General features: G+C 40.0%; 1 protein-coding gene across 3 annotated transcripts in view; it reads left to right on the forward strand.

The window, feature by feature from the left end:
• Positions 1-13,817, forward strand: part of MME (membrane metalloendopeptidase) — an 88,227-nt gene that overhangs the window by 20,888 nt on the left and 53,522 nt on the right. The window lies entirely within an intron of this gene.

The raw sequence follows: 13,817 nt of genomic DNA on the forward strand, positions 1-13,817 counted from the left end.
TATAATGGGGGCAGATCCCTAATGACTTGGTGCTGTCTTTGCAATAGTGAATGAGTTTTCATGAGATCTGGTTGCTTATAAGTGTGTGGCACCTCCCCACCCACTCTCTTCCTCCCATTCTTGCCATGTGAGATGCCTGCTCCTCCTTCACCTTCTCTCATAGGTAAAAGCTCCCCTGAGGCTTCCCAGAAAGGAGATGCTGGTGTTATGCTTCCTGTACAGCCTGTAGAGCCATGAGCCAATTAAACCTCTTTCCTTTATAAATTACTCAGTCTCCGTCATTTCTTTATAGCATTGCAAGAACAGCCTAATACACTTTGCATGGTGCATATCAACCATGGTAATAAAGTGAAAACAAAGAAGTGGGAAGCTTTGAAAAGTTGACAAATTGGTTGAGCTCCATATGTAACTCCAGCTGTAGGATCAGTCCCATTCCAGGCCCAGTTGCTCTCTGGGGCCAAGGTCAGTAGCTCAAATATTCCACGTCCAGTCAGCCCTACTCCTGGTGATCTGCCTCTGACCCCAGCTCTAGTAAATGGGTTTCTGTCTTTTCCCTTGGGGATCTCACTCCTGGCTCATTCCCCACTTCTGGAAAATGAGTTTCTTTTTTTCTTTTCTGTCTTCTGGGACTGAAATCTAGCTTAGCTCTTAACCTCATGACCTTTTGCCAGACCGTGGAGAACTGAAGTTTCCTTGGATCAACACACACCATCTACTGGTTATAGCTCCCTCCTCACAGCTGCCTTGGGTGCTCTCCCTGTGTGGCTTCTTTCTGTTGCTTGTAGCTAGGAACTTCTGTTGATGGTCCTTTATAGTCTGACTAAACCAGGATTCAGTCTCACTGGGCTGGTCAAACCACTTCTGCCAGAGCCCAGTTTATGTGAATGATGAATGTTTTACATGGAAAAAAAGTTTCTTCATTTACTGAGGAAGGAACAACTTCACTGATTTTGTGTGCCAACACAGACATCCAAGGATCCTGCTTGTCCTTCACCTATCAGCCATCACAGCTATTAATTTTCAAAACCTGGGTGGGGGGGGATTGGTCTTTTGTTTATTTAGTAAAAGAAAATCTAATTATATGTTAAAAGTTGAAAAAATTTTAGATCCTGCCTATCTGACTTTAAAATGAGCAATAAAAGTCATTTTTTATTCAGGGATAGTAGCAGGAAAAATAAGCTAGTATCAGAATGTTTTAAGATTCTGATACAGTGCATGTGTGGGTTTCACTTTACAAATAGCAGATGGTGATGATTTACTATAAGAAGATGTAATTAATTGAGAATGAAGGATCCTTTTGGAGTGTCCATTATGGGCTAGTCATTGTGCTAGGGGTAGGAATTAGAATCCTTTCCATGGGTGGGCGTATGCTTAAAATTATTGCTTTTGTACTCTATGGATTACCTTGAAATATACTTTGAGTCATTTCTCAAAAATTGTGCATACCATACTGATCTGATAACTCATTGCACTGTTGCTCTGAGGCTCCATCCCCTCACCTAACCAATGGTCATCCATTTTGCAGTCCACAAGAGCCCCGTCTGAATTCATGGAAAGAACTTGCTCGCACTTGGGCTTGATAAAGCATAAGTCAGTTTGGCAGGGCATGTGTTAACAAGATGATTTAGAACTTTGCAACCAGCCAGAACCATAAAGACAGCTTGGAATAAAACTAAAGTTGTTCCCATGAGATGCCCATGATGAGGGCTTCTAGGGCAAGGCTGCCGTTTTCTGCAGCCTCAGCAAGAATGAGGTCTCTTTCCCATGATCATTTCCCTCCCCTTCACTGGGCAGGGTGACAAAGACCAGGCCTCTGCTCCCACCAATCAACAACAGGCAGGGCTCCCAGCATGCCGAAAGTTGAGACCTACCTCTTTCTGTTCTTCAGAGGGTAGCCTGCCTGTCCAACCTGCAGAGAATCACTCTGCATGCCAGGCCTCTTTTGGTTGCCTCTTTTGTCAAAAGCGTCACTTACTTTCTCTGCCTGGGACACAGCTCAGAACCTGACTCAAATATTTGTTGAATGGCCAGAGGAATGATTGAATTGCTCCTCTCTCCTCTACCTTCAACTGGTAACTCCTCCTTCATTCCCAGAGCACCCTATACACTTTACCTATAACTCATATCCCTCTTGTTATCAGTTGTTCAGTCTGGTTTTTGTCCACTAAAATGTAAGTTTTGATTGTTTCTATTTTATTCATTATTCTATTTCTAGCACCCAGCAGTGTGTAAGTTATCAATAAATATTGATTGAATAAATATACTCTCAGGTTCCTTATCTTGAAGTTACAAAAGTATTGATGCCTATACAAGGTGACTTGTAAACATACCTGATACACAAATATAGCTGCAGCAAGGAAACGTTTTCAGTCTAGTTAGGTCCTGCTTATGTAAGTCAGATTTCTCAGTTCAGTATTTCTGTATCAAGCCTCCTAGGTTTAGCCTCTTTCTATCTGATCCATCTTCTTTGCTAGCAATAAAGTCAATTACTCTCTTCTCAGTTGTCTAATTCTCCTTGCTAATTCTACCCTCCTAAGCTAGAACTAGGTTAATGAGGAAACAGTTTCTGGAGTGTTTCTCTTTCCTACTATTTTTCTGTTTAAGGGAGAATCTCAACTAATTTTCTACTTGGGTAAGCATTTCCAGCTCTCTAGGAGCAAAGTCTCTATCAGTCTGGTTTTTCTTTTCCAACTCTGGTTTGTTCTGAATTCCTCCCTTCTCAATAATTCATTTCTTCTTTCTTTTAACACTCTGTGTTCTTCTCTTGAACACCATTGTTTAGCTAAGTGTTGCTGTTCTTCAACAACCACCATCCTCTAAAACTCCTCTGTCCCTGCTCACTTCATTCATAACACATGAATTCAAATTCCTAGCCAGCTCACGCATACATGCATAAATTAATTTATGGAAGGACATTACAAGTGACTCCTTACCTCTAGGTTAGGAGGAGCTTTACTTATCAACTGACTGAAGTAGGAGCTTTACTTGTCAACTGAATACTGAGTAAGTTTGAGAATTGAAAATAAGACCTGAGCATCACAAAACAACCTTTCATATCTAGATATAGTGACCATGTAGGAGTTCACACACATTATAAAAGTCTTGTTTAAGATGAAACCCTGCAAGCTCTGTGAGGGCAGGGATTATGTCTGTTTATCACACCATGGTATGCTCAGTTCCTAATAGTGTCGGGTATATAGAGGCCATCAATATTTGTTGAAATTAAATGAAAACTTTCAGTCTTTTCGTGCTTCACAAGAAGAAAACCTTTTGGAGAAAGCAAATGATTTAACATAATCTTCTGGATCTTCTATGATAGAAAATAGCTATTTACTCAGTAAAAAATATAAACATGTGAAGCCGAACACTGCCTTGTGCCAATCAAATGTTTGGTTTACTAATAGTTACTCAATTTATTTGTGCTCTCTAGAGAAGAGCTTTTTTAGAATTTCATATCATTTTAGGCAGCATTCAAGAAGCACTGTCGACTCAGCTTGTCCTCTGGCTGTTGTCTTTTTGTACCACTCCCTAACCAAAATTGATGCAAAGGCAGGATGCTTTGAGTTACTCTCAGTAATTACATATTATTGAAGTTGGCTGGTTATTCTTAACCAACAATATGATCCAAAATAACACAATGTTTAAACAGGAGGAACATGGGTGTGGAACCCCAGTGCTGCCTCTTCAGAGATGTCTGCCAGGGTACAGGGAACTTGGGATCTACCTGAAGAGTGTTACTAAGGGAACAATGGAGCCTTTTCATGACCTTCTATAGCTTTAGTTTAAAAAAGGAACATTATCATCATTTGCTAACATTATAATCAACAGCAGATCTCTGATAACTCATTTTAAGTGATATATTGTATTTAAATTACAGTATGATCCCTAATAGCTTTTTGCCAGCAGAGTCTTTCAGGATTCAAAATGCAAATTGTACCTGAAAAAGAAAAATTATTTTTAGACTTATGGCACTTTAACTGTATCACAGAGTACTTTTTATTATTATTATTAATAGAATGTGTTTCGGTTGCGAATTCTGGAGGAATCCCTACAGGAAAATAATTGCCAGTCCTTCCTTGGCTCTGAGCCATTCATTGAAATGGGCTATGAGATAAGACTGAAGAATTTCACTAATTTCGGGAGTGCCAACTGAAGATTATTATTGTGAATCCATTAGACATGAGATTTCTGTGATTATCTCAATGAGTTCTAAAATCCAGGGCCAAATGAGGTGAAAAAACTTTATACGATTATATACATGTTATAGAGCAATTAAAATTTTAATTGGGTGTCAAGAAAAACATTGGTTACTCTATAACTTAATTTGGGTTCTCTCTGCCTCTCCATAGAGTTTCTGAAAATTTTTAAATGTTATTTGGAGTTAAAGCAGAAAGATACTGAGGAAAAAGCATCAGCTTAAAATTAGACCTAGGCTCAGCTTTAGATGAATTCCTTAAATTTGTATTGGTGACCTTGAGTTTGCAACCACCCCATACCTAGATTTTCTTAAAATAGGAGTAATATGTCCTACTTTATAAAGCAGTTCTAAGGAAGAAAAATGATTAAAACCCAAGGCAGTTTCACATAGTATAAGATCCCAGATGCTGGCCACCAGGCTACTTGAGTTCAAAACACAGCATTATCCTTTGCCAACTATGTGAACTTGGGCACAAATTACTTACCCTCAATTTCTATACTTGGAAAATGGGGATACAAATATAGTTACCATACAGGGTTAAAAGAAAACAAACATTAAAGAAAGCATTTAAAAAACAGCCAGCATGAAGCTGGCACTTGATGTTTGACGTATGTCAAGTGTTGGCCTCTATTGTTATTATTATTATTACATTTAAGAATCTTTGGCTAAACCTAAATGAAAATCCTATAGTTTACATTGTATATTTAAATCTGATAGTGAATTTATCTGATAGCAAGTGGATTCCAGGTTGATTATTCATATGCTTGTGCCTATGTGTGTGTATGCATATTTGTTGTATGTATAAGACCTATACATTTAAGATAAATTAGTCACTTGTATATATGAAATATAGTTATAAACTACTCCTCAAACTAGAGCAGCAAAAATAGGTCTCTTTACTTGAGAGTACAGCTGTACAGAGTAAATTCACTACGCTTGGAAACTTCTTTCATATCTGCTTATGTAAGTCTGCAGCTAGTTTCTGAACAGTTGTATAGTGATGGTTTCTTGGTACTCACCAATTAGACAAGCATAAGTCATGACCTTGGCTTTCTTGGAACGTAACCAGTGGTTGACAGGGAGTGTTTGAGCTAAACGATAAACTAGCAGTCCAGATTACACTCAGCAGCTGGTAGCCCCCACTTTCCATCTTTCTTCAACCAAGGCATCACAAAAGCAATTTGGGGGCAGGGATTTTCATTTAAAAATGAAGAGTGGATTGTGGAAGCATCCTGAGTGTTTGTAATGAAAGCCATTTGGTTTTTATTAGTATTAGAGTCTATGTGCTTACTAGTTTTCAGTCATTTTCTCTTCAAGAATGGTCCCCCAGATTCCAGTTTTCACATTGCTGCCTTTTGAATTGAATCCTTTGTGACCCGTTGTGATTACATTGCATTTTCCTTGTGTTCTTTTAAAAAGTTCTGACTTCCTCTGAATTTTGGTTGGGGGGATGGTGGGAGGAGAGTGGCAGCAAGGGAATGGGGTCAATTGTACTTTCAGAATGTTGTCAAAAGAGATTTTTAAATTGTCAAAAATTGTCTAGAAGTAATATCAAGCTTAGTGTCTGCTAATAAAGCAAGCATTTACAACAGAAAGTTCGGTCAAAAATGGGTGTCCTAAGGTCTTTACAAAAGAGCATTTGCTCCTGAGTGCCCCAACATTTCTCTGACCTCTGTTGGACACTTCTAGAACAGTTATAAATCAGGCTAATTATAATGATGTTAGGATACTGGTGTTGTGTGTTTGGGGTTAGGAAGCTGAGAGCTTAAGCAATTTGAAGAGAACAAGCTGAAAACAGTTTTGTTCATATATGATTCCCTAAACCTTAATTCAGTGCAGATTAAGAATAATCAATGGGCCGGGCACGGTGGCTCACACCTGTAATCCCAGCACTTTGGGAGGCCGAGGCGGGTGGATCACCAGGTCAGAGATCGAGACCATCCTGGCTAACGTGGTGAAACCCCATCTCTACTAAAAATACAAAAAATTAGCCAGGCGTGGTGGCAGGCGCCTGTAGTCCCAGTTACTGGGGAGGCTGAGGCAGGAGAATGGCGTGAACCCGGGAGGCGGAGCTTGCAGTGAGCTGAGATCCGGCCACTGCACTCCAGCCTGGGCGACAGAGTGAGACTCCGTCTCAAAAAATAAAAAAGTCAAAAAAATAAAAAAGAATAGTCAATGGAGGGACCGGGTGCGGTGGCTCATGCCTGTAATCCCAGCACTTTGGAAGGTCGAGGCAGGCGGATCACGAGGTCAGGAATTTGCGACCAGCCTGGCCAACATAGTGAACCACCGTCTCTACTAACATACAAAAATTAGCTGGGCGTGGCGGTGGGCGCCTGTAATCCCAGCTACACGGAAGTCTGAGGCAGGAGAATTGATTGAGGCTGAGGCGGGAGAATTGCTTGAACCTGGGAGGTGGAGGTTGCAGTGAGCCGAGATTGCGCCATTGCACTCCAGCCTAGGCCACAGAGTGAGACTGTCTCAAAAAAAAAAAAAAAAAGGAATAGTCAATAGACGAATTTTGTCACGATACCAGGGGTATATATGTGGTATGTATGTTGTAAATAGATGCCTAAGCTATTTAAAACGTGGCTAATCTATAGTGACCGAGAGTTTTTAAAATAGAGTAGTAATTGAGAAAGAAATTATTTGTATCTTTTTCCCACTTAGTTTTCTTTCCTGTTTTGTACATTTTTCTAGATGCTTCAAAAAGACCCAAAGACAAAAAGAATACAAGCACAGTCATTACTCATTATTTGTGGATTCTGTGTTTGCTAATTCGCCTACTGCCTAAAATGTATTTATTACCCCCAAATCACTACTTGTGGCTTTCTCACAGCCATTTACAGACATGCACAGACTGGTGAAAAATCTTTGAGTCTTTCTACACAAATGTACTCAGCTGAGGTTGAACAAGGGAACCATAGACAAGAATCCTTTTTGTAGTCCATTTAGTCAACATTTTCTGCATTTTTGTGCTATTTGGTGATGATTTCGCTGTTAAAATGGTCCACAACTGTAGTGTGGAAGTGCTATCTCGTGTTTTGAAGCACAAGAAGGCTGTGATATACCTTACAGAGAAAATACATGCAATGGATAAACATTGTTCAGGCATCAGTTATAGTACTGTTGGTGTGAGCTAAATGTTAGTGAATCAACAAAATGTATTACATAAGGTGTCTTCGAACAGAAACACACATAAAACAAGGCTATGTATTAATCATCTGTGTGACCAGAAGCTCACAGGAACCTAACCTTGTGTTTCCCTTAGGGTCAATAATTCAGTATTCACTAATTCAGTGTAGTAGTGACTTTATATAGAACAAAACTCATACAAATAACTAGAATAAACCACACTTGTTTTTTAATTCCTGTGAAATAATTCATATGGGAAACCATCAACAACCTGCTAAGTAATGATGAACATTAAAAAAAATTAAACCCGGCCATGCATCCCAGCTACTCAGGAGGCTGAGGCAGGAGAATGGTGTGAACCCAGGAGGCGGAGGTTGCACTGAGCATAGATCGCGCAATTGCACTCCAGTCTGGGGGCCAAACGTGAGATTTCATCTCAAAAAAAAAAAAAAAAATTAAAACCATGTAAATGTACTACAGCATAAAACTTTATGCTATCTATTTTGTTCATTTGCTGTTTGTGACTATCGTATTTATGTCAACTTTCCCCTGTTTTATTGACAATTTCCCCAGGAGCACTTGACAATGTAGAAATTTCTTTAAACCCTCCCCCCTCCCCACCAGAAAACAAGCCTCCAGGGAATGTACATATATAAATATTAAAATAGTTGTTGTGTATAGTGCCCCAAATCCTATTTTCAGTTAACGAACTATTGGTAATGTTGGAAAGCAAGGCATGCAGATAAGAAAGGGGAGATCTTGTGGCTTGGAGGCCATTCAAAGGCAGACTTAAGGTTGCCTCTTCTTAAGGGAGACATGTAGTGGGGTCCTGTGTAACTGGAATTTCACCGTGTCTAATCATGTCTAGCAGACTGATGGAATGCTGTGCCTCAAGTTTCTTCTGAGAGGCCTATGAGCCTCCTGAGATATCAACAAAAATGTTCCTTGGCCATCAGAAGAGAGAAGTGATTTTGAATATAGTACAGTTTTGCTATTTTAATCACTCCAAAACCAGGCCTGTTGGTGCTTGTGGTTCTTGAGAGAGGAGGCCATGGGGGGGGCAAAATTCAAGAGACCCGTTTACCTGTAGGCACAAGATCCCTGCTCAAGACTTGAGACAACGAAAGATGAGGAAAGGAGGTATTTTCCCTGCATCATCCAGCTTCAGCACCCAGCAGGAAGTGGATCATGGATGGGGACTAGGTAGGAGGCCATGGAGGCTAAAGTCAGTGGAGCAGAGTGGAAGCCTTGGGGTCATGGGCTTATGCATGAGACACATGTGAGGTTCCTTGCAACACTTTGCCAGTCAATTATAAGAGACTGAAGTCACTGCAAAACATAGATTGCCATGATGCAAGCCAATTTGCATTTACAGACTGAAAAGGCAAAAGCAAATATTCCTACTTCAAGTAAGTATGGGACTATACTTTTTTGATATTAAATCTGTTGGTCCTCATTTCCATGTTTCTCTATTGTCTAATGTGGTGGTTCCCCCTGACTGCACATTAGGCCTACTCTAGAAAATCTTAAAAAAATGTCTGGACTCACTCCAAAGATTCTGATTAAATTGATCAGGAGTAGATCCTGGGCATCCATGTGTCTAAAAGGCTTCTCAGATGATTCACGTGTTTAGCCAGGGTTGACAAGTACTGCCCTAAAACATGTTGCTGAGATTTTTCACACCCCATTTTCCAGTGTGCTCCAAAGATAACTTAGGCAGGAACCCTGCTACATGTCCACTTCAAAAAGATGCACCCCTGAATGGGCCTTTGAGTGCATCCACCTAAAGTGGCCTCCATGCCACTTTCCTGTCTGGTTACTCCACTGTGAAAAATTCATCTGTGGACTCTCCAAGTCCTCATGCTGTACATTGTCCTGCCTTTCTCTGAGCACAAATTGTTGGTGATAAGCCCGACAGTGGGGAGGCTGTGGCTGCAGAGTGGCAGGAAAGAGAGGAAGTAAAGGAGAAGGCAGGGCAAAGGAAGAGTAAAAGCGTACTTGGAAAGGAGTGGAAAGGAGGGCCATGCAAGGCGCTGCTTCTCACATGCCCCCCACCAGCCATCTGCATCCAAAGCAGGGAGGGAAGAGTGTGGGCTCAGAGCCATACACGCTTAAGTGCAAGCCTTGGAGCCCCATAATTTACTAGAGCTTGATCTTGGAAAAATTACTTAATCTTGTACAACTAAAAAGTGGTGGAGCTCTGGGATTCAAAACTGGTCTGTCTGGCTTCAAAGAGCCCAAACGTTCTTCCCAGTGTATACTACATCTCCCAATCCATACACACACAATAGCCTTTTCAGTGAGGAATACAGTAATTCATAACTTCCCAGATGGCAGTCGGACTTGTTTTTAAATTCCTATAGTCAAATAAGTTGGGGGAATGTTACAAGAAGATTAGTTAGAAAGAAAATGGTGTCATTTATTATCAGCTCAACACATTCAGAATTGTCATTTGTAAGAAATAAGCTCATTATTAATAGAAGATTACTTTTCTTGTCTTTGTGTGACCATTTTCTTAAATTAAAAATAAACTTTTTTCCCTTATTGCAAAAGCAATGCATGTTCATCTAATACAAATTGGAAAATAAAGATAAGCAAATAATACAAAATTAAACACACTCTTAATCCCTCTGCCCGGATCTAACTGCTGTAAATATGTTAGTATATATCCTTCTAGATTTTCTGTGCTTTTATACAGATTTTGAAAAATCATAGTATACATTTTTTCACTTTAAACATCTGGTCAACAACATTCCATGCCAATACATTTGCCTTTACTACATTTTTTTTTTATATCTGCTTATTAAGATGAATAATTTTGTCTGATTTTAAACCACATTTGTTTACTGAGATGTCAGAGACCCACAGATAAGGAAACATCTGAAGAGCCCAGGTGTGGCTATGTGGAGAGGCTGAGTAATTCAAAACAAAGTACAAAACATAAAAACAATTACAACCAGTTTGACAGTTGTATGTCTGTTTCCTACGGCCTTCTACCCACAAGTCTACCGCTGACTTCAAAGAAAAGTCAGCACGGACGAGGTCCAGAGGATAAGGTGCAAAACAAGAATCAAACTCATGATAAGAGATTAAAGGAAGGTTGATCAAAGACCCAGCATAAAAGTGCTAGGCCGTGACTTGACTTGGCCCCTGGCCCCAAAATATTCATCAGAGCAGAGAGCTCTCTTTGAACGATTGGATGCATCCATGCTCAGACAAGCTCTCTGGTCCAAGGGAAATTTAAAGAGTGGCCCTGGAAGGAGTTAGCAGAGTTCCCTCTTCCTCTCTCTGCTCTGCACATCCCTCACAAACTGAATGTTATTTCTTTGGTTTGTTGTGCAGATGCCAGTAGTTCAACTGTACTTTTTGCCTCCTGGGAGATGTGAGAAGTACAGTTGCATTTACAGGATGGAGAATTTGCACTCCTGATCAGAGAACTGAAACCTCCAGCCATCCTTTTTATTCAGAGTGTTTAAGGACAGGTGGTATTTCCAAATAGGCAGTAGGACTTGTTCATGACTCTCCTTGTTCATTCTGCTTGTTCATTACTTGTTCACTATTTTCTGAGTAGAGTTTATTGCTCTGTGGTGTCATGACAGAAGCCATTCATTTCCTACGAAAGGGGAAGAAAACAGAAGTGCCCCCTCCTGGCATAACCTTCACAACATTCAGCTTAAATGTTTTTAAGTATCTTAAAAGAGAAGAGTTATGTATTGCTAAATGTGTTCTTAGAATGTCTGTAGTTAGCACTTCTTTCAGGCTCTAGTTTTCTGGTTTCTCATTTTGCATAATAATCTTCTATGTATTTAGAATCTTTATTTTTCACCTTTCCCATTACCGTATTTTTACTTCCTTCAAAGTTCAAGGGAATTGCTTTTTCTCTCTACCTTTTTTTAGATCAGTTTCCTAGCCTTTAACTGAAGTGTTAAAGTTGGAGTTCTTACTGGCAAGTCTTGGATTGAGTACAGTGTTAGGTTCTGTGAGAGAGAAAATGCATTTTCTATTTTCACAGAGCCACAGTCCGGTGAGGAGATAATGAGTTTGCATGCAAAAAATGAATATGTTGTGAGCTGATACAGACTTTTCTCAGGCCAGTCTTTCATAAAGAAGGAGTACTTGGAATGGGCTTTGAAAATGCCTGAAATTCCAAAATGAAATAATATGAAAGAGTATTTATTAGTACCTGTTGGGGCTGGGTAATATGGTCAAAGTTACAGAGGCAGAAAACCATAAGGTGTCTCACAGAAACTGAGTACACTCATTTAACTGTGACGGATGGCTCATGTGAGAAAGTAGCAAAGGAGAAGCTTCATTAGTTCTATTAGTGTTACAATGTGCTATGGAACCTGGATTTTATTATGATTGCAAAATGATGGTGTTGAAAATTTTGGAGTGGAAAGTGACATTCTCAAGTATTTTGAGAACACGACTCTGCCTGTGGAGTACAGAATGGACGTGGGTAGGAAGAGGCCTGGAGCCACAACTTGGTCAAAAGTGCACAGAGTCTGAGAGAAAGACTTGAAACAGAATGGAAACAATGGGAAGGATGAAATGGACTCTGGAGGCAGTGAACTGAGAACTGATCTGACCTCTGTGACGAGGTGAGAGGAGGGGAGTGATGAGCTGTAAGAGAAGATGGTAAGAAGACTCATAGATGATTCAGTCACAAATAAACATAATTGCACCCCTACTGCCTAGGTGCTAGGTGACACAAAGAGACTAATCACATCAACAAAATGGTTAGGTAGACAGAGTAGGTGTTTACAGTGAAAAACTCAAAGTAGTCTCATCTAAACATTGAAGACAGAGTGAGGCAATGAGCTCTCAGGAGTTGGGAGAAATATTCCTTGAAGTTTTGAGTCACAGAAGCATCAGGGAAGAGACGGAACATGAGCTGAACATTGAATGACAGGTAGAATTTGGAAAGAGTGACAAGGGCAATCAAAGCTGTGGGATGAGGAGGTTAAAGCAAAGGCACAGGACTAAGAAAACAAGGAGCGTTTTTGACACATTGATGAGGTCCATCTGTTTGGAACAGAGTTTGCGTAAAACACCAAAAGAGGAAAAGGGGAAGAAGGTAGGGTGATCCATTCAATCTGGTAAAGGTTTAGAAACCAAGTGAAAGATTTTATTTTTACCCCTGAGACAGAGTCTCTCTCTCTCACCTAAGCTGAAGTGCAGTGGCGCAATCTTGGTTCACTGCAACCTCCACCTCCTGAGTTGAAGCGATTCTCCTGCTTTAGCCTCCTGAGTAGCTGGGACTACAGGTGTCTGCCACCATGGGCAGACAATTTTTGTATTTTTAGTATAGTTTGGGTTTCACCATGTTGGCCAGGCTGGTGTCGAACTCCCAAAGTGCTGGCATTACAGGCATGAGCCACCATGCCTGGCCAAGAGTTTATAATTTAACCTGGGAAATGTCAAGCCACTGACATTTTTCAGCGAGGTTGTGGCCAGTGTAAAAGATTCTTTTGGGAAGTTTGGTTTGTGAAAGATGTGTAGAATATATCAAGATGAAGAACTGGGTGACTTCTAGTCAAAAAGGAATGATGATTTAAACCTGTTACCAATCAGAATGAGAGGTATGGAAGAGGGGCAAAGGAATTACCAGTAAACCAAGGGGAAATGGAAATACAGTTTTACCCAAAGTTTCAAACCCAGGAGGCTATGATAGCAATGTGCCGAATACTAAGGCATAAAAATCATGAGAAGACTGGTTTGGTAACAGTCCTGAACATTTTGTATTAAAGAGCTGGGTCCTGAGGTTCCAGCCAGACAAGCAAACATTCTGAAAAGGTGGTTCAAAGTAGGGTCTTGACGCTTAGCTGGAAACCATATTTACCATACCAAGTTTAAAAAATCCACACAATTCAGCAATTGTTTGAAGTTTTTAATTAATTAATTAATTCAGAAAGTGAAATATTCTCAAAAGCTCATCTGAGAGCTCTATTCTCTTGATACAGATGAATTCTCAGTTGCTCTTTTGTTTTCATTCCAAAACAGTTCAACTTGTATGACACTGAAAGTGGGGAGGGAAGGAGCAGAATTTTCTCTGTTCCAGGTATAGACATTATGGGTACTGGGCCATATTCTCATCTTCATTGGTAATAATTCCTGTTTCATATATCTTTCTATCAGTTGCAGCTCTTAGCAGAGTCAGCATCTTGATTGTAAATACTCAGTGTTGGTTGATTTGCATTTTCATCATAGTCCTGAAAGATAAAAGTGGACCTAAGAAAAACTAATAAGCTTACAGCGAGTTTTATAATGACAGACTCTATATAAACAAATGCAAATTGGATGTCAAATCTGAATTACAAAATTTATTTGAGCAAGGTCCAGGAAGTAATAACAGTGGCTTCAGATCCTTTCTAAAATAATAAAAATTCATTAACAATCTTCCATGGCTTGGAGTCTCAGAGACATTCAAAAGTCACAGCACTTTGAAGAGCAGAGTTGGCAACTAGAGTTATCAGAGTGAAGA

The sequence above is a fragment of the Piliocolobus tephrosceles genome, chromosome 2, assembly GCF_002776525.5.
Source record: "Piliocolobus tephrosceles isolate RC106 chromosome 2, ASM277652v3, whole genome shotgun sequence".
Taxonomy (NCBI): domain Eukaryota; kingdom Metazoa; phylum Chordata; class Mammalia; order Primates; family Cercopithecidae; genus Piliocolobus; species Piliocolobus tephrosceles.